At 32.6% G+C, this 22087-nt stretch overlaps 1 long non-coding RNA gene across 1 annotated transcript in view; it reads left to right on the top strand.

Annotated features, from left to right (window-relative positions):
- The window catches only part of LOC136856460 (uncharacterized), a 37317-nt gene extending 17711 nt beyond the window's left edge, over positions 1 to 19606 (top strand). Inside the window, exon 2 of the long non-coding RNA XR_010858343.1 lies at positions 18978 to 19606. This is a non-coding gene — a long non-coding RNA (uncharacterized lncRNA). The remainder of the gene's footprint in view (positions 1 to 18977) is intronic.
- Positions 19607 to 22087: the final 2481 nt, after the last annotated feature.

Raw genomic sequence — 22087 nt, 5'->3', positions numbered from 1 at the left:
ATAGAAAACTTTATGTAAAGGCTAATAGAAAACGGTGCAAAAATTACGACAACGTAACTAAAGAATTTCTGAGATTTTCAGCAGTTAGCACACACGGACGTAAGGAAAAAGTTTTTTTCAAAAATTCACCATAAATCGAATTATTGTGCTAGAGACTTCTCGTTTGTTGCAAAATGAAGGTAAATGATTGAATATTACTAGAATGTAAGAGTTTTAGCTTACAATTGCATTTTTCGACCATTTTGGTCGAGTCAAAGTTGACCGAAGGTTGAAATTTTGGAACATCGTAATTTATACGAAAATATGTCAGAATTGATAAAAGCTATAACTATGAGTTATTTTTTGTTGTATTCCACATGAAATTGCGCACATTTTCATATATAAAACTTTATGTAAAGGCTAATAGAAAACGGTGCAAAAATTACGACAATGTAACTAAAGAATTTCTGAGATTTTCAGCAGAGTTAGCGTGGACGTAAGGAAAAAGTTTTTTTCAAAAATTCACCATAAATCGAAATATTGTTCTAGAGACTTCTCGTTTGTTGCAAAATGAAGATAAATGATTGAATATTGCTAGAATGTAAGAGTTTTAGCTTACAATTGCATTTTTCGACCATTTCGGTCGAGTCAAAAGTTATCATGAAGGTTGAAATTTTGGCACTTATCGTGATTTATATGGAAATGTGTCAAAATTGATAAAAGCTACAACCATGAGTTATTTTTTGTTATATTCTACATGAAATTGCGCACATTTTCATATATAAAACTTTATGTAAAGGCTAATAGAAAACGGTGCAAAAATTATGACAACGTGACTAAAGAATTTCTGAGATTTTTAGCAGAGTTAGCGCACGCGGACATAAGGAAAAAGTTTTTTTAAAAAATTCACCATAAATCGAAATATTGTGCTAGAGACTTCTCGTTCCTTGCAAAATGAAGGTAAATGATTGAATAGTACTAGAATGTAAGAGTTTTAGCTTACAATTGCATTTTTCGACCATTTTGGTCGAGTCAAAGTTGACCGAAGGTTGAAATTTTGGAACTTATTGTAATTTATACAAAAATATGTCAAAATTGATAAAAGCTACAACCATGATTTATTTTTTGTTGTATTCTACATGAAATTGTGCACATTTTCATATATAAAACTTTATGTAAAGGCTAGTAGAAAACGGTGCAAAAATTACGACAAAGTGGCTAAAGAATTTCTGAGATTTTCAGCTGAGTTAGTGCGGACGTAAGGAAAAAGTTTTTTTCAAAAATTCACCATAAATCGAAATATTGTGCTAGAGACTTCTCGTTTGTTGCAAAATGAAGGTAAATGATTGAATATTACTGGAATGTAAGAGTTTTAGCTACAATTGCATTTTTTGACCATTTCGGTCGAGTCAAAGTTGACCAAAGGTTGAAATTTTGAACTTATCGTGATTTATATGAAAATATGTCAAAATTGATAAAAGCTACAACCATGATTTATTTTTTGTTGTATTCTACATGAAATTGCGCATATTTTCATATATAAAACTTTATGTAAAGGCTAATAGAAAACGGTGCAAAAATTACGACAAAGTGACTAAAGAATTTCTGAGATTTTCAGCAGTTAGTTGATGCTTTCTTTTGGGATAAGAAAGAAATTCGCGCATGCACAGGTGGGTCACGCTTGTAAACAAAACAACAGCATGATCCGTGAACTCCAAGCATCCCTCAAGGCCCATGATTTAAAATTTTTCGCAAACGAGGCCTATAAGTATTTTTCCGCGAACATTTAAAAAAACTTTTTGTAGTCGACGTATTTTACGTCCACTTGGCACCTGACAGACAACTTTTGTCAATGTAAAATACATCCAGTCGGCGTTAAAGGGATAGTAACATAGATTAGAATGAATAATATCTTTCTTGATAAAAGCGTAGTATATGAACACGTGTGTGTCCAGCAAAGACTTGTATCATTTCAATTGTCATCAGTTGAGATAAGAGAGAACGCTTTGTTTTGGGTTGTGATGACAGGTTGGAATAACAAATGCCGATTCGTCCCATACGAGCTCAAGACGAGTGACTTCATGTTGTTACATGCATTGTTTGAGTCATGTACGCCACTTTGAGAGAAAGAATACATGCCTTGATCAGTTACACCATGTTTTGTAAGATTGCATTCAAAACGTTTTGCTGGGATGACGTAACTTTCCTTCTAGAAATTTCTCCATGGTATCTCGCGCTCAAAATGCTTTAATGACGTCAGCTCCCTGCTTCTAGAGCTTCCCTTTTGTATCTCGCACCCAAAATGCTTTAATGACATCATGTAATTGTTTCATGTGGCAATGGAATTCAAAAATCTATTTCATTCTGATTTATGAAACTGATTAGTGTGGTTCCCTCTCTCTCTCTTGTTCTTAAAAAAGAGATTACTCTTAACGTAGTGTTTTTGTGGTCATGTATTAGCATTAACTTTTGAGATCTGAATTTAGTAAAGTTATTTAATTTGTAATGGCGCCTGGTAAAAAGTGTGCTTTGTGGCAACGCAGCTGCAGCAAGAGGTTTTACAGAGGTTTTCACAAGTTTGTGTAAGGTAACGTGAATTTTACTTATTAATACCATGGTATGGTTTTTCTGTTTGCAATTTCTTCATATTTTCACAGTTTTTATGTTTGTAATGTAACATTTATTTATGTAGCACTTTAAATATTTCTTGGTAATTTAACATTACATACTTAATTTAATATTTCATTTATTAAGATTTTCTTTTCAAATCTTGAGTAATTCTTGATAGTTTAAATTTTGCTTAATTAATTCAAATTCCTGATAAAGTTTTTGTGAGTTAGTTTTGTTTCATAATTTAATTCAAGAATTAAAAAAGTGTTGTGTTATTTTCAAGTAATAATAAATTTTTCAGATTGTGAATTCTAGTTATAAACTTTGAATTTGAAAATAAATTTTTGTATTTAACATTGTTAGAAAAACAGTGTTTCATTTATTGATCACCAGTGAATAGGATTGATTGTGTGTGCATAAGGCAAAGCGATAAACATGTTTTGTTCTTTTAGTTTGCTCAAGTGAATTAAGACCAGGGAAACAGAGTTGTATGATGGAGTGATGCCCTTTTACTCTAGAATATTTCTAGTTTAATTTTTGATACCTCACACATATTCTGATAAACTTAATTTGATTTTTCAAGTGATAAGTAAGTTTTTCTTAAGGGATCACTGTTACCTTTAGAGTACTCAGTCATAATTATTAATGTTATGAGAGTTCAGGTATATGGCTGAAGTGAGGTATATCTTTGAATTTTGAGATTAGTTGTGTAGTAACCAGGTACTTGATACGCATCGTGACACTATATTATTTGGTGCCAAGAGACCCGGAACAAAACAAAATATCACTCTGTTTTATGGTTTACACTGGTGGTGTTAGGGATATATTTTGATAGGAGAGTGAGCACATAGTTATTTTTTGCTTTGTATTGTGAATTATTTAGTTGAGTAACTTAGAGAAAATGGCTCTGTTCAATGTGCAGAAGTTTTTAGCAGCTCCTTCCATCCAAGAGTTATCTAAATCCAACCTGACTAAGGCACAGTGGATTGCTTTAGCAGTGGCATGTGGGGGTAATGTGTCTAGTGGTATGATTAAGGCACAAATCAAATATATTGCAATCCAAGCATTGATGGACTCTGGTAAAATAGATGAAGAGTTAGGAGAGGCACAAGAGTTGTTGAATGCAGCTGAGGCAGAATTTATAAATAAACATGAGCAAAAGAAAGAGAAAAGTGATGCAGAAGCAAAACTTAAACGAATAGAAGCAGAAGAAAATTTGATTAAGCTGAAGATGCAGGCTGAAAGAGAGAAAATGCAGGCAGAAAGAGAAAGAGAAGACAGAGAGAAAAGAGATAGAAAAGAAAGAGAAGAAGAAAAAGCAGCAGAAGAAGAAAGAGAAAGAGCAAAAGAAGTAAGAGAAAGAGCAAAAGAGGAAAGAGAAAGAGCAAGACATGAAAGGGAGATGGAGTTAATAAAAGCTTGATCTACATTACCTGTAATACCATCTAACCCTACTCAAGGTGATTCAGACCCTGTATTTGATGTAGTAAGAGTGCAGAAGTTAATTCCAAAGTTTACAGGAGAAGCTCCCGATGAGTTTTTTTATCACTTTGAAAAAGTGGCTTCAGGTAAAGGAAGAAGTGCCTATTTAGCCTTATCAGCTGATCAGTGTAAAGAGTACAAGGTACTTAAGCACAATGTGCTACAAGTTTACCAGATGACCCCTGAATATTACAATGAAAGATTCAGATCTTTGAGAAAGGATGACAAGATAACTTTCTTGGATTATGCCTACAAAGTAAGAAGATGTTTTAAACGATGGTTGGAGGCTGCTAAAGTTAAATCTATGGACGAACTTGAGGAGTTAGTAGTCCTAGAACAATATCTTAGAGGAATTCCTGAACATATAAGAGCCTATTTAAAAAAGAGAGAGGTGAATAAACTTGACAAAGCTGCTACATTGAGTGAAGACTACAATATCATTTGTAGCAAAAGAAATTATAATGTTAAGTACCAGAACCAACAACGCACAGGTTTCAGGTCTCATCCAAATTTCAGGAACATTACAACTGGAAATCCTTCTAGTGGTTATGCCAATACAAAGCCAGGTAACACCCCTCAGCAATTGAATGTTAAATCCTCATCATCCAGTCTGTTCTCAAGACAGATACAGAAGACTAATGTTGTCTGCTACAAGTGTGGAAGAGTAGGGCACTACAGTCGAGATTGTTATCAGACACAACAGCAGACCAAACCAGTTGGTCAAGTGGTTAAAGGTAACCAGATGAAGCAAACTACGAAGAGCAGTGTGGGGAAGACTGAGACTAAACAAGCAGAGTGTTTAGCAACCAGTGGAAATGTAACTTCAAGCAGTGAGTGGCTGAGCAGCTTGGAGGCTTTTAAGACATATATCTATGAAGGCACGCTGACAACTCAAGGAGGAAGTGTGCAGGTACCAGTCAAAGTATTACGTGATATGGGGAGTAACCATATTGTGGTAGTTCGTGGTGCTCACCCGCAGCTGGAGAAAAATCTCACCGGAGATTCAGTTATTTTGAAGGGTATAGGAGGAGAAGAGGTAACTCCTATATGCCGCTTACATTTGTCCTGTGAATTGGTGACAGGGAATGTTGATTTTGCTGTAAATGACTCACTAGCTGTTGAAGGTGTACATGTTTTACTGGGTAATGAAGTTGGTGGTGTACCATTTGTTCCTTGTCCTTTAGTGACAGACAAACCGTTAAGGGTTAGTCCTACAGTAGATTTAGAGAAGAATAACCCCCACCTGTTTCCAAGTATTGTAACTACCAGGAGTATGAAGAGAACTATGTTCGCAAGTGAAGATACTGAGGATTTACCTGCACCAGAAGGATCAAGTGAAGGATCTTTAAGATTAGAAGAGCTGTTCCAGGAAAGTGAAGTTTCCCCTAGTGTTAGTAATGAAGAGATTTCCCAAGAAGAAGAGAATCCTGTTGTTATTAAAGAGACTCCGAGTAGTCAAAGTGTTCCTGAAGATAGTAGTGAAACTACAGAAGCAGAGTTAGCAGATATGGAGAATTCAGCCCTTGAAGTTGGTCAAGTTACTAGAGAGAAGCTAATGAAACTGCAGAAGAGGGATACAACGTTGGCTGATCTGTTCTTCAGTGTTGTTGATCAAGAAGAGATGCAACAAACCTCCACCTGTTATGATCAAAAGGAAGGATTGCTAATGAGAAATCATCGACCTGCAGATATACCAGGAAATGCTGAATGGGGTGAATATCATCAAATTTTGATTCCATATCCATTGTGGAAACAAGTTGTAGCAGTAGCACACAAGTCTGGACATATGGGAATTAGGAAGACTGTTGAGAAGATTATGAAGTATTTTTTCTGGCCTGGACTTCACAAGGATGTTAGCAGATTTTGCAGAGAGTGTCACACATGCCAGATAGTTGGAAAACCGAATGAAACCATTCAGAAAGCACCCCTACAACCCACAGAAGTTAGAGGAGAACCCTTTTGCAAGGTAATTATAGATTTGGGTGGGCCACTTCCGAAAACAAAGAAAGGAAATGAATATCTGTTAACATTAATGTGTCCAGTGACTAGGTATCTTGAAGCGATTCCGGTAAGAAGTATAAGTGCAAAGGTAATTGCTGAGAAGTTGGTGGAGTTTTTTCTCAAGTTTGGAATACCAGAAATTGTGCAAAGTGATAGAGGAACGAACTTTACTTCAAAATTATTCCAAGATGTGATGAACTTGTTAGGAGTAAAACAACAGTTGTCAACTGGTTATCATCCAGAGACTTAAGGAGCCTTGGAAGGTTCCATCAGACACTGAAAAGTATGTTAACTAAGTATTGTAATGAATCAGGAAGAGAATGGGATGCTGGTTTACCTTTAATGTTATTTGAAGTTGGGATTGCTTATCAAGAAAGTATGGGATGTTCACCAAATGAAATGATTTTTGGTCGAGACATTAGAGGTCCATTGAAGATTCTTGCAGAGAATTGGGAAGAAAATCAAGAGGAAATCCAAGGAGAATATGTGAAGAACTTGAGGAAAAGTTAAGAGAAATTAGAAAATTCTCTTTAGAAAATTTGAAAATAAGTCAAGAGAAAATGAAAAGAAAATATGATGCTAAAACTAAGCTAAGAAATTTTAGTATTGGACAGCAAGTTCTAGTGTTCTTACCAGTGAAAAGATTTCCCTTACCAATAAGTTTCAAGGTCCTTATAGGATAATAGAGAAGTTAAGTGATCGAACTTATGTGATTGAAACACCAGGAAGAAGAAAACGACAGAGGAAGATACATGTGAATCTTTTGAAACCTTACTTCTCAGAGACTAAAACTGAAACAGTGTCAATAACAAAGACAACTTCATCTACAGAGGACGATGACGGCTACGAATTGGGAGCTGAAAGCAAGATGAACAATTCTTCAATATTAGAAAATTTGGAAGATAAACTAAAACACCTGAGTGTTGAGCAAGTGGTGAATTAAGTGAAGTGATTCAAAGTTTCCCTGAAATTTTTGCAGATGTACCTAGGCGTACCAATCTGACAAAGCATGAGATAAAGATCAGAGATGGAAAACCTTTTAAACTGAGAGCTTATCGCTTATCACATTTTCATCAAGATGTTTTGAAGAAAGAAGTTGAATATTTGTTGCAGCATGGATTAGCAGAACCCAGTTCAAGTCATTATAGTTCTCCTTGTGTGTTAGTGAAAAAACCAGATGGCTCGTTTAGGATGTGTACTGATTGTAGGAAATTGAATTCCATCAGTGTGGCTGACAATTATTCCTTGCCTCTTATTGATCAATCACTTAATAATATTGGGCAAGCCAAATTTGTTTCCAAGATAGACTTGTTGAAAGGATATTATCAAATTCCCGTAGATGAGAATGCTAAGTTGCTGTCAGCTTTCATTACTCCTTTTGGACTGTATCAATACACTGTTTTGCTGTTTGGTCTGATGAATGCACCTGCAACATTCCAGCAAGTGATGGATCAACTACTAGGATCAATAGAAGGAGTGGGTGTATACCTTGATGACATTGTGATTTACTCTAATACATGGGAAGAACATCTGAAGATATTAAGGAATGTGTTCAAGAAACTACGGGAGGCAGAACTAACAATCAACTTACAAAAAAGTGAGTTTGGAAAGGCAACTGTATAGTATCTAGGATTTGAAGTTGGAAAAGGCCTTCTCTCTCTATTGATGCTAATGTAGAAGGTATCCGTAAGGCTACCCTCCTGCTCGAGGAAACAGCTACAAAGATTTTTGGGCATGGCTGGATTTTATCGCCGATTCTGTCCAAATTTCTCAGCCATAGTAGCTCCCTTTAACTGACTTAACCAGTCCGAAAAGAAAGTTTGTTTGGACTCCAGAATGTCAAGAATCATTTAAGAAGGTTAAAGCCATATTAACTTCAAGACCAGTGCTTCAAGCTCCAGACTTCAGTAAAAGTTTGTGATACAAGTTGATGCATCCGACTGTGGAATTGAGCTGTTCTACTTCAAGGAGATGACAACAGAATCTTCCTCCAGTATGTTTCATGTCTTCAAAGTTGAAAAAATATCAGAAAACTTACTCAACAATCGAAAAAGAAATGTTAGCATTAATCACAGCAGTGAAAAAGTTTGAAGTGTATGTGAACCGACCTAGGGATGAAGAAATTTTAGTGTTGTCGGATCACAACCCAATCTCATTCATCAGTAAGATGAAAAATAATAATATGAGACTGACCAGGTGGTCTTTAGGCCTGCAACCGTATAATGTAAAAGTTAAACACATTTCAGGAAAAGATAATGTCATAGCAGATTATTTATCACGTTGTGAATCGTTGGATTCAAATCCGGGATAAGTAATCTTCTGGGGGGAGGAATTTCATGATGTTGCCTTGTAATACGTACAGTATATCCTCCTATAATTTTGACATATTTACTTTTTTTTCATCTTTTATGTGTAATGATAATGATTCTTGAAGTGTTGTATTTAGTTTGACATCAGGTCTCAAAAGAACTAATGATTAAATAACTTGATAGCGTAATTTAGAATTGATAATACAATTTTAATAGTAACGTAGTTTAGAATGAATAATATCTTTCTTGATAAAAGCGTAGTAAATGAACATGTGTGTGTCCAGCAAAGACTTGTATCATTTCAATCGTCATCAGTTGAGATAAGAGAATGCTTTGTTTTGGGTTGTGATGACAGGTTGGAATAACAAATGCCGATTCGTCCCATACGAGCTCAAGACGAGTGACTTCATGTTGTTACATGCATTGTTCGAGTCACGTACGCCACTTTGAGAGAAAGAATACATGTCTTGATCAGTTACACCATGTTTTGTAAGATTGCATTCAAAAGTTTTGCTGGGATGACGTAACTATAATGACATCAGCTCCCTGACTTCTAGAACTTCCCTTTGTATCTCTGCACCCAAAAATGCTTTAATGACATCATGTAATTGTTTCACGAGTTACTGGATTTCAAAAATCTGTTTCATTCTGATTTCTGGAAACCAATTAGTTTGGTTCCCTCTCTCTCTCTTCTTAAAAGAAGAGATTACTTTAACATAGTGTTTTGTGGTCATGTATTAGCATTAACTTTGAGATCTGAATTTAGTAAAGTTATTTAGTTTGTAATCGCAGCCTGGTAAAAAAGTGTGTTTTGTGGTAACGCAGCTGCAGCAAGAGATTTTACAGAGGTTTTCACAAGTTTGTGTAAGGTAACGTGAATTTTACTTATTAATACCATGGTATGATAAGTTAGGAAATTTTGACCAAGTGAAATTGTTATTGATAAATCTTATGTGTATTTTTGTGTGTTTTTCTGTTTGCAATTTCTTCATATTTTCACATTTTTTATGTTTGTAATGTAACATTTATTTACGTAGCACTTTAAATATTTCTTGGTAATTTAACATTACATACTTGATTTAATATTTCATTTATTAAGATTTTCTTTTCAAATCTTGAGTAATTCTTGATAGTTTAAATTTTGCTTAATTAATTTAAATTCCTGATAAAGTTTTTTGTGAGTTAGTTTTGTTTCATAATTTAATTCAAGAATTAATAAAGTGTTGTGTTATTTTCAAGTAATAATAAATTTTTCAGATTGTGAATTCTAGTTATAAACTTTGAATTTGAAAATAAATTTTTGTATTTAACATTGTTAGAAAAACAGTGTTTCATTTATTGATCACCAGTGAATAGGATTGATTGTGTGTGCATAAGGCAAAGTGATAAACATGTTTTGTTCTTTTAGTTTTGCTAAAGTGAATTAAGACCAGGGAAACAGAGTTGTTTAATGGAGTGATGCTCTTTTACTCTAGAATATTTCTAGTTTAATTTTTGATACCTCATACTTATTCTGATAAACTTAATTTGATTTTTCAAGTGATAAATAAGTTTTTCTTAAGGGATCACTGTTACCTTTAGAGTACTCAATCGTAATTATTAATGTTATGAGAGTTCAGATATATGGCTGAAGTGAGGTATATCTTTGAATTTTGAGATTAGTTGTGTAATAACCAGGTACTTGATATGCATCGTGACTATATATATATATATATATATATATATATATATATATATATATATATATATATATATATATATATATATATATATATATATATATATATATATAAAGTCGAAGGCCTAGCACCAATCTGTTATTTCAGTTTCCCTTTTGGCATTGCCTTCATTTATATATTCATCATTCATATATGTATATATATATATATATATATATATATATATATATATATATATTGTATATCTTTCTATCAACCACTCTCCCTTTCTATCTCTTTATCTATATCTATCTATCTATCTATCCATCTCACATTCTATGAGTATCCTTTGGCGAGAGAGAGAGAGAGAGAGAGAGAGAGAGAAAGAAGAGAAAGATACTTTGCCCAGGTGCTAACCCTTTCACAGGTCAATATGTCAAGATGATTGACAGTTATACCTTCATCACTTCCCCTAAGTTGGAGACAGAAATGATGAGGGAAAACAATTTATTGAGCTCAAATCTAACATAATTCATTATATTTTCTCTAATGAATTGATATTTTGCTGTGTTTACATTAATATTAATATTTGAAAATTAGTAAATTGTTTATATATCATACAAAACAAATAAACTACATGTTACATATGCATAAAAATTCTCGTAAGAGTAAGAGAGAGAGAGAGAGAGAGAGAGAGAGAGAGAGAGAGAGAGAGAGAGAGAGAGAGAGAGAGAGAGAGAAATACAACTCACACTAGTGACAGTACAAACCAAAGCATCAAGCTACAAGCTTTGTCATTGGCTACTTCCAACTCTTTTAGCCAATAGCGTGTCGTCATGGAAAGGGACAGACAGAGGGGGTTAACATTTTTTTTATATAGTACATATAACTTGGTAATAGATTGATATTTAGGGATTTTCCATTAATATTTGACTGATAATTTGCTGTTTTTGCATTACTATTAATATTTGAAAATTTAGTAAATAAATTATTTATCATAAAAAGATACATGTTACATATGTCTAAATATCTCTCTCTTATCTCAGTAAGAGAGAGAGAGAGAGAGAGAGAGAGAGAGAGAGAGAGAGAGAGAGAGAGAGAGAGAGAGAGAGAGAGAGAGAGTGAAGGGGCTGAAATGAGTTGTTTACATCGGTTTAACAATAAAAAAATGTTGGGACGATTAGTTTTTAATACATATTACAGATGATAATAGACCATTATAATAGTACAGTATATGTGTATATATATATATATATATATATATATATATATATATATATATATATATATATATATATATATATATATATATATATATATATATATATATATATATATATATATATATATATATATATATATATATATATATATATATATATATATATATGTTACAGGGAACAGATCAACACTTTGTTTAGAAGTGTCTTGCGTGATCTTAAGCGATCTCTTTTCAGGAAAAAGACGTGAAGGTTCAACCCATGATCACACTTGCATTTTTTTCCCTTCTCTCTCTCTCTCTCTCTCTCCACCTGAATCCTCTCTCTCATCAAGATCGTTTACCAAAGCTCATCCACCCTAACCTCACTCATTCTCTCAAAGCAACTAAATGGACTATTTAAAGAAACTATCGTTTCTACAAAAATAGGCTTATTATTCAAATAACCCAACAAGAAATGAATAAAACAAAGCAAAGATTAAAATGCATAATAAATGAATTATCGAGTCAGATAACTAAACTCTAAACTGCAAAAAATACTTCTGATTAAAGAAGTCTCATTATGGCTAATAACCTGAAATCCCCAAAATCACACATACTCCCAAATCAATAAGTAAAAGTCATGTCCAAAAAAAAAAAAAGTCTACCACATAAAGAGATTGATATTGCAAATGACTTGCATGTCTTTATCAAACTCCCAAGTGAGACATCTGTCATTCCATTAAACATGATAGAAAACTCCCAAAACACATGAAATACAAAACACAATAATGGAAAGTGTAAAACGCATAATATAGCAAGATATATGGCAAAACGTAACACAACAAAATAATAATATAAAAAGAGGTATGAATATTCATATTAAATTTCCCACATCAGTTCACAAGTTCATAACGATTAGAAAGTCATGGTAAAAATCACAAGTTCAATTTTCTCCCATAAAAACAAAGATCTGAGACTCTACCTTATCTGCCGATTTTCAAAGCCTGGAACCACTCCAAAGCTATGACTGGACAACTGCAGTTCTATCACGTTAATGAACGATCAAACTCACTTTTAGGGCAGGTTTTGGCATAATCTAGATCAAAGTAACGCGTACTCACGAATATACATAACGCTTCCATATTCCTCTGATCACCTGACCCCAATATTGCTGAGCTTCTCGCGCAGAGAGCTGAGGAATCAAACTATTTGCTGAATACAAAGATTTTGCAACTGACGACTTCCATCAGTACCACCTCTCGCACCCAACTTTCCACGATAACATCTTAAAGCATTGAAGCTATGAAATGCATGTATGTGTCCTTTAAATATATATATATATATATATATATATATATATATATATATATGTGTGTGTAAATGTGTGTGTGTGTGTGTGTGTGTGTGTGTTATAAATGGACTTATCCCAGGTCAAATAAATCTTTTATTCCTGTATCTGGTTCAAGAACAATCAATTATCTTACTTTCCTTAGATGTCTCTGGTAGCAGTGGCCCCTCACCTTCCTGGATCAGCAAACTCCTTCTTCCTCTTCCTCTTCTCTCACTGAACCTATTCTTAAACAGAGGCCTATTGGAATTAAACACTGACGTACAAAACTAGACTTTATTTGCAAATTTAACGAAAGTGATTCAGCAGAAGTTACGATCATGAAATGGAGTGTATTCACCCCCTATAAATGAAAGTCATCACTAGAGGAAATTCTGATTCACAAACATTCAGGTTAATGATTCTAAACCAGCTATACTGGTGACTAACACCCTGTTCACCAAGTAAAGTAATAAGGTCATAATTATTCTAGACCACAGTAAATGTCATATAGTATGTAAAAGAATAACACAGCTTCAAAAAATATTCGTCCACACAGGACGAAACCAGAATTCAGTTGAAAGAAACATATCATACATTAAAACATCAAAACAGAAAAATGCACAATGGCAAATAGAACAGGAAAATGCATATGGGAGACACAGTGAGATATCACTGCAGGACTACTAGGTCTTTCCACCAAATGTCTGGAAAAGATATAAGTGTTTTGTGAGTTATGGTACTCACTTTCTATGGTGACAAATAACGGATTTTCCAGCAGCAATCTTCCAACACTTCACCACTAACCAAAACAGACCCAGTCTCAAAAATGAAGTCCCTGTGCAAAGTCTATCCCCTGTTAATATACCGTAAAGTGAGTGCGACACACATATGCACTCACACTGTCTCAGTGCACTTAAATCCTGGTCATTGTCAGGCAAGCACAAATGCATGCATCAGACATCTCGCTGTATCCAACTGTGCAAACCTCCAACGTTGACAGAAATGCACCTGCAGCCATGAAGCATCACTGACAGGCCAGCACATAGTTCTACACTGTCAACAAGACTGAATATATATATATATATATATATATATATATATATATATATATATATATATATATATATATATATATATATATATACTATATATATATATATATATATATATATATATATATATATATATATATATATATATATATATATATATATATATATATATATATATATATATATATATATATATATATATATATATATATATATATATATATATATATATATATATATATATATATATACAGTAATACCTCGAACTTAAATAAAATTGAGTTGCAAATTCACAGACACATGAGTTTTTCATTGGAACCTAACTAATGGTCATACACGAGTTTTTTTTCACAGACACGCGAACATTTCCAAACACTGAGAAACCCTGCAAAAGTGTATATTTAATTTTTTATGTAATTTATAAGTTTCAAGCTTTTATGTATAAATTAAATAACATTAAATATTATTAAAATAATAATTTCTCTCTCTCTCTCTCTCTCTCTCTCTCTCTCTCTCTCTCTCTCTCTCTCTCTCTCTCTCTCTCTCTCTCTCTCTCTCTCTCTCTTTCTTTTAGTGAGATGAATTTTTATAACATGTAACATCCAAAAATGTTTATTTGTATGAAAATAAACTTTTTATGTAAAAATAAGTACTAATTTTCAAATATTAATAAGATTAATAAAATTAAATAATAATAATAATAATATAATAATAATAAAAAACTGTAATACAAGATTAATATTATCTTGAACAAAAACATTCTTCCTTCATCTTTTGTGAGAAGGTGGAAGGCAAAAGCTGTCAGACATGTCAGTGGTCAAATTTTTCATGTAATTCTCTCTCTCTCTCTCTCTCTCTCTCTCTCTCTCTCTCTCTCTCTCTCTCTCTCTCGGGTTCATAGTTAAGCGCTCACACATTTTTAAACTTATTAATTCTCTGTAATAAAACCTGTACAGTAGATAGTTTAAATTGATCTAATTTGACCTGTGTCGTTTACAAAGTGTAAATGCGCTGAGTGTTGCAAATACGTTCTAAAACATAGAGACATAATAACTAAGAGTTGTATTAGTCAAAATATAAAACACTGTTTTTTCATGAAAAAGCATTGCAGAACAAAGAGAAAGAGACGCAGAATAAAAAATTGTTAAAAAGAGGTTGAGACGATTCTAAAAATAGATCGGTTGGAAGGGGGGAGAGAGAGAGAGAGAGAAATTCTCTTATAACTCTCAATTTTTATGTAAACCATTTATTTCTCTTTTTTAAGGGTAATGTATTAAGCTAAGTTTTAAATGAAGTTACAGTAACTTTAATTTCATTTGAAAGTTAACTTAATAATTTGGGAGCATGATTAGGGTCATATGTAGTGTTTAAACTTTAGAAATAAGCTTTTATTAGCATTTTTAGGGACCATCCCAAACTTAGAAAAATTCACCCAGCATAAAGGGTTTCTGGAACCTAACCTCATGTAAGTTCGGAGTTTGACTATACAGTATATATATATATATATATATATATATATATATATATATATATATATATATATATATATATATATATATATATATATATACTGTATATATACATATACATATTATATATATATGTATAACTGAATCACGAAAATATGGAACGTGATGAATGTATAAATAAAGATAAAATCCAAGAAGGAAAGGGAACACTGGAGTGCTGCAAGACCTTTCGACTCTTTCGTCCTTTACTTAGCAGACTGAAGAAATATAAAAAGTAAGTTTACAAAGAAAGCTCATATAAATGACAGATGAGGATTATAAGGGAAAAATATATACCTGGAATCCAACACAATTGAAGAGTTAGTAAAACTGCCAAAACAAGGTTAAATATTTAAGAGGTTTTACAAAGGAATAGGATCAACCATTCAGAAGCAGGACAGGACAACCTAACTTCTGACAGTTGATCTAATCACTGAATAAAACCTCTAATATTTAACCCTGTTTTGGCAGTTCTACTAATTCTTCAATTGTGTTGAAACAGGTACATATTTTTCCTTTATAATCCCATCTGTCATATATATAAGCTTTCTTTGTACTTGCTAACATATTTCTTCAGTCTGCTAAATAAGGACAAAAAGATCGAAAGGCCTAAATAAACACTCAAAGTGTTTCCCTTTCCTTTGTGGATTTTCTTTATATATATATATATATATATATATATATATATATATATATATATATATATATATATAGTCTATCTCTCTATCTATCTATCTGTCTATCCATCAGTAACATCACATACTTGTACACTGGCAAAATGCTAATGCAGTAAAAGCATATGATTTTGTTGTTAAATTCTGCGTCCGTAAGACAGCGTGACTTTAAACCTATATCCACAATGTGGCGATAGATATTCTTAGCCATATGAAATAAACAACCTGTTATATTTGTTGTTGAAATATACCACAGAAAGCATTGATAATTGTTTTCTCGAAATCAACCATTAAGGTTTCGGGCTCTAATGATGGTGTAAAGTCCTTCAAAACGCTAAAAAATCTGCTGTAGGTTACTTGTGATTTACTAGGTAGCAAAACAAAAAGATGCGATGCGCTAATATGTCTTATGATAATATGTAACGTGAATAACTGATAATGTATATCTGGGCTACATTTAAGAGTGCCATCACAAGCCCAATCTTTATTATTAGCAAGGTCCTCTAACCCAGCTTGAGTGCCAAACACTAAAATTCTATCCGGATCATCTTCACCACTATCTTACAATAAAAGTTCTCACCATTTTCAAGAAATCTATATTCTTCAGGTATTGTATATCCACTTCTTCCGGTTGGGATCGGGGGTGGGGGCTTGGCTTTTCTTCTGCCTCAACCTCTAATATCGCGAGACAAATGCGATGGAGTCGGTAGCAGAGACAATGCATTATCATCTAAACTAGATGAAATTTCTGCAGAAGTTTGTGAATTAGTGGCTAGTGACTTCAATTTTGTTTTTTCTTCGTACATTTTTGGTTTGGATGGATGAGATGGATGGCGATGCTCACCAAATGTTTTACATAGGCTATAGATAAATTATCATTTTCCAGCACTGTATGCACTCTAGCTTTACGCTCTTTATTTTCACATTTCCAATATGTTTTTCACTGTATTTTCTATCTATTCTGTAAACAAAGTTAAGATCGTCAACTAGTGTCACACGGCCTCTGCCACTTTCCACTTGATAGACCATTGTTATGGGTTGACTGCACAAAAAAATATTGTCGAATGAATAAAGAGAATTTAAAGAGTTTAACTCTACTCCTTCTTTGAGCGTTCAAATTAGGTATTCAATTTGGGTATTTTAATTATATAACAAGGTACTTTGTCAATCAAAATGTAACATAGTAGGTTACAATTATACTTGATAACGAGAGACTTAAATAATTAAAATGTTTAAATCAAGTAACAATAGTGTCAGCCATATAAGCTTGATAACAAATGCAGCGAAATTGTCTTACGGCAAAAATCCTATATGGCAAAGTTTCCTACAGCGAAAATTCCTGAGGCGAGTTGTCCTACAGCAAAAATGTTTACGGCGAATGTTCCGGATGCACAATGTGTGAACTGTGATGTCTTCATTATTGGTGAACTATCCCAAATATGTAGATGGCTGAAGGAAACATCACATTTCAGGATCATCCATACAAAAATTTTAAGTGATGGTGTTATCAATGTCATCGACCTTTTAAAAACTAATGACTTTTTTTTGTGATGTTTAACCATTTTTAGTTATTACTGGATTATTAGTAATTTATTTATCAGTTTAATTCTCAGACCATTTTAAATCATTGTAGGCAGTTCCAGGGTTACTGTAAATAGTTCCATTCCAGCAACGTGCCATAAATCGGAAAATGCCATAACTCAGAACATCATAATAAAAATTTATGAAAATGAGAGAGAGAGAGAGAGAGAGAGAGAGAGAGAGAGAGGTTTTGTAAGGCAGGGGAAAGAAACGGGTTTTAAGCTTTGCCTGCTAATAAACCAGTTTTCTCCCCTTTTTATAGGAGGGACCTCCTTATAGTGAACCCTAAACTGCTTTTCTCGCCTGCGTATAGGGAGGGACCTCCTTATAGTGAACCCTAAACTGCTTTTCTCGCCTGCGTATAGGAGGGACCTCCTTATAGTGAACCCTAAACTGTGGTTTTCTCACCTAGTTATATTGTTCACGACACCATAATCCAAGTTATGGAGTTGTAACTTTAGGGTTACAGGGCCGTAATTTGGGAACATCAGCCATAACCCAGGAACCGATTTTTTGATTAATGTATTTGCAAAAGCGCCGTAAGTAAAGAACAGCGTAAGTCAGAGCCGCCGTAACCCGGGGACTACCTGTACTGAATAAGGTCACCAGACCAAACTTTCATACAGTGGTCAATCAGTTATGTAAGGTCACCCCAAATATGAGGATAATACTCCAAACAGGGATGAGTTAAGTTCAGTATATAGCTCCATTAACCAACAGATGAAGAAAATATTTTGCAGCATCTAAACATTACTTTAAATAATTAAGTGTCAGATTTAGCAGTCTGGACAGTGTGATCTCCCCGTCCCAAAGACATTACTTTGTAATGAAAAATTTTATAAAGCTGATTGCTTGCATCAGATGCAGAAGCATTTTTAATCATTAGTGATTTTTATTTTCAGGTTTTTATGATACTTGATCTGAAAGAATGTGTATGTGGAATATGTGAAAATGATTTCTGTTTTTGTGAAGAAGTTTTTGTATTTTCCCAAAATACAAAAGTAATTGTAACAGTTGTAATGCCATTTTTTGTAATATAAATAAAGAAATCAAAATCTTAGTTCTACAAACATGTTAAACGCAAGAAAATTTATTTGTGCCAGCTGTAACCTACACTGAGAAAGTTATGTTATTCAGGTGGCAAAATTAATAGGTTGTCTTGCATTATGATAGGTTGATGAAATATTTTGCCAAAATACTCGGGAACACTGAGTTTGGCTCAATCATTTACAGCATGTCCTCCCTTTGAGTAATGGTGAAAGAGTTAACATTGATTCAATTCGTTGTTTTCCAGTCATACTATTTTAAACCAGTTACTTTTTCTTCTTTTAAGGTAGTACTTCCTACTGTTTTAATTTTTCTGTAGTTTCATGGTTTTTTTAAAATACTTTTTTCAGGAGAATCCTTGTTCAAGATTTTTCTAGAATATTGCTCTTGAAGTAATGAAATATTCCTTTAAATCTAGTCATTTTTCTGAGAATTTCCGGTAGGATAGATGTTTCAATCTCAATTACTTCATGTTGAAACTTGATAGCTTTGTTCTTTATCATGATTAATTACTAAGTAGGCTAATAGTTCATTTCCCATTTCAGACATGAGGTGTATCACAATCAGTATCGGGCCATGTTTGTCTTCAATTGTAGGGTGAAATGGAATGAGCTTTTAAAGTTTCCTAAGAAGGACGGGAAGAAAAAAAAAAGTTCCAAAAGCAAGAAACTTTTGCAGAAACATGAATTGTTGAGCTCCACAGGACACCAGGTTGATTCTGTAGCTGATGGAAAATCATCAGAAAAGACTGAAGAAGTTCTTGAAAGAAGCTTTCTTGCAAAAAGACATTACTTCTAAAGCAAACTGTGTAGGAGAGGAGCATGAATATGTATGTAATTCAAGTAATGTAGGTGATAGGGATGATGAACTTTTCCATCCAGTTTTATGTAGTATTTGTAATACCAAAGTTGCAGTTTATGATAAAGAAGAGGTGTATCATTTTTTCAATGTTTTAAGTAGCCATTAGGTATATGAATGCATTTCTAATAGATACATTTTTGCAGCCAATTATTCAGCTTTATTCTTGTAATAGACTAGGGTAAAATCTGAACATTATTTTGGCAAAAAAAAATAATGACTGCTATCATCCTGATGACTGTTGGAATTGTAGGCTGATATTACTATTCGTAAGTATTGTGTCTTTATGGTGAATAAAACTCTCACAACCTATAAATTGTTTAATTGGCCTAGTTTTTAAAAATCAAGCTGCCTCACATATAGAATTACAGTGTTCTGGAACAAACGTGAATATTCTTTTAAATGTGTCACGAAGTCCATATGAAAACAGATTTTTTTCCCGTGATGAAAATAGAAGTAAATTTGTCAACCTGTAGCATTCATTTAACGTGTTGGTGATTATGCAAAATAATTCCTTACTCTATTCAAAACTTAACCTTGCAATGCCTTTTTTGGATTTTGTTTTTCTTATAATATTATAAGTACTCTTGACATTAATCATGTTTAATAACAGACCTATATCTTTTAGTGACCATTGCCTTTTACGTAAAACGATCCCAAATAAACTTACTCTTAAGAAAGAACTGTTCGTAATAGGTGATTAGTAAATCTGCAATATGAGGGCCAGTAAGTTTCAGCTGTCCACCTAGCTCATTCTTTGTTAGGGTGCGCACGCCTGCAATTCAGTTCCCTGACCTGTCAAAGATTTATGAAAGATTGTTTACCTTTTCACATTTGATAATTTCTAATACACTTATTTTGATCAGTATCGCTGGTTTCCTTTCAGTCGGTATGGCTAAATGATCTTAGTTACAAGATTTTCCATCCCAGGAAAATCACCAGTGTTTATTCTATATTTTATTCTGTATTTTCTTGGCTTGGCTTATATTTTCGTATAAAGTTAACAGGAATATTGTAGGGGTGTTCATGCTTGTTTAGTTTCCAAAAAGAGTATGTGTTACCATTTATGATACAAATACTATGGTGTGTAAATGAAATAGTACAATGTTTTTATTTATTAATTTACACTGTGCTTTCATGTTGTCCACCCTTTGTGCAATTTAGGCAGCTTTCTTGCTTTGCATTAACACTTGATGAGATATTTTACTTTAGCTCTTTATGTTTGCAGATATCTCCTATTTTATGTTGAGCTATTTATGTGTGTATTTTTGTATTGTGATGGAGATTTGTTCTATTATTATAATTAAAGATTATTGTGTGATAATGAATAATGATGATTCAGCATGATTCCCAGAGTTGTCAGATAAGGCTTGTAATCCACAGGGGCAGCTTCCAGCCACGTGCATCACTTGACATCAGGTCTTGGTCGTACGCTCGACTGACCAGCATACCACTACCCTATGACCATGTGGTGCTATCAAAAGTTGGCTTGATTCCAAGGATAAATCTGTTACAGGGCAAATATTTTTCTTATACTGGTGACCTTTCTGAGTAACCTAGTAGATAATTGGTTCTCGCATAATCTCCTAAATGATTAACATACCAAATACAGTAAACCCCGTATTCGTGGGTGATGTGTACCACACCCGTGAATAGCTAAAGTCTGTGAATACTTAAACCCTCCAAAAACACCTAGAACTGCCTATTTTGATAGTTCAAACACAAAAAAAAGCTCTAAAAATGCTTATACCTGAGTATTTTAATAGTTTTATCATAAAAATTGCATTTAGTCATGAAAATTATATAAAAAAATACGGTAATTAGTGAATATTTCTCAGTGGAAAATAACGCAAATAGGTGAATTTTCCGCAAATAATGTGTGTATATATATATACTTCATAGAAATCTACGAATTGGTGAGTCCAATAAATCAAAATAACGTGAATATAGGGTTTACTTTATAGGTTTGTTATTAAGTACAACCATTGCCTACCAACGAAAGAGTCAATGGGGGCTTAAATAAAATAGATATAAGATACAGCAATAGAGAAAATGACAAATGGCATTGATAAAGATAAAAACATTAAACTAATAGAAATGATAGAAGTTAAAATTAATACAAGTAGAAAAGTAATGAAATTTTAAAATTAAAGAATAAATAAAACTAGAAAAATAGAAGAATTGAAAAAATAAAAGTTATTAAAATGAAAATATAAAACTGAAGACAAATAAATATATAAATATTAAATATTTAAGGTATAAAAATAGAAATGATGAAATAAACAACAGATATAAACATAATTAGACAAAAGAAGATAATAAGAATAAAAAAAATAAATATGAACATAAAAAGAATAAAAATAGAAAATAAAATTGAGAAGTATATTTAGTGCAAAAATAACTTCCAAATATAAATTAATACAAAAAAATTAAAACAAAATAAAAGAAAAATAGCACTATTTCTAAAAATAAATGAAATAAAAACGACGACTATGAAAAATAGAAAAATTATAAAAATTGTTTAAAGAAATATTAGTAGAAATAAAGAAATGTAAATAAAAAGATATAAAAAAACCATGAAAATATTGAAAACAATAAAGATAATGATGGTACTTTATACATGATAACATTGAATTTATATATAGTTTTATAACAATGAAAATTATAAATAGAAAATAAAAGTAATAGGAAAGAATAAGAATGAAAATGAATAATAAAATGAAAACAATAATGACAACAAATGGAAATTTTTAGGAGAAATAAAAGTAATGATAAAATTTAATTACAAGATTAAAAA

This window comes from Macrobrachium rosenbergii, chromosome 36 (genome assembly GCF_040412425.1).
Source record: "Macrobrachium rosenbergii isolate ZJJX-2024 chromosome 36, ASM4041242v1, whole genome shotgun sequence".
Taxonomy (NCBI): Eukaryota; Metazoa; Arthropoda; class Malacostraca; order Decapoda; family Palaemonidae; genus Macrobrachium; species Macrobrachium rosenbergii.
The sequence above is the reverse complement of the archived record's forward strand: the minus strand, read 5'-3'. Positions and strand labels throughout refer to the sequence as shown.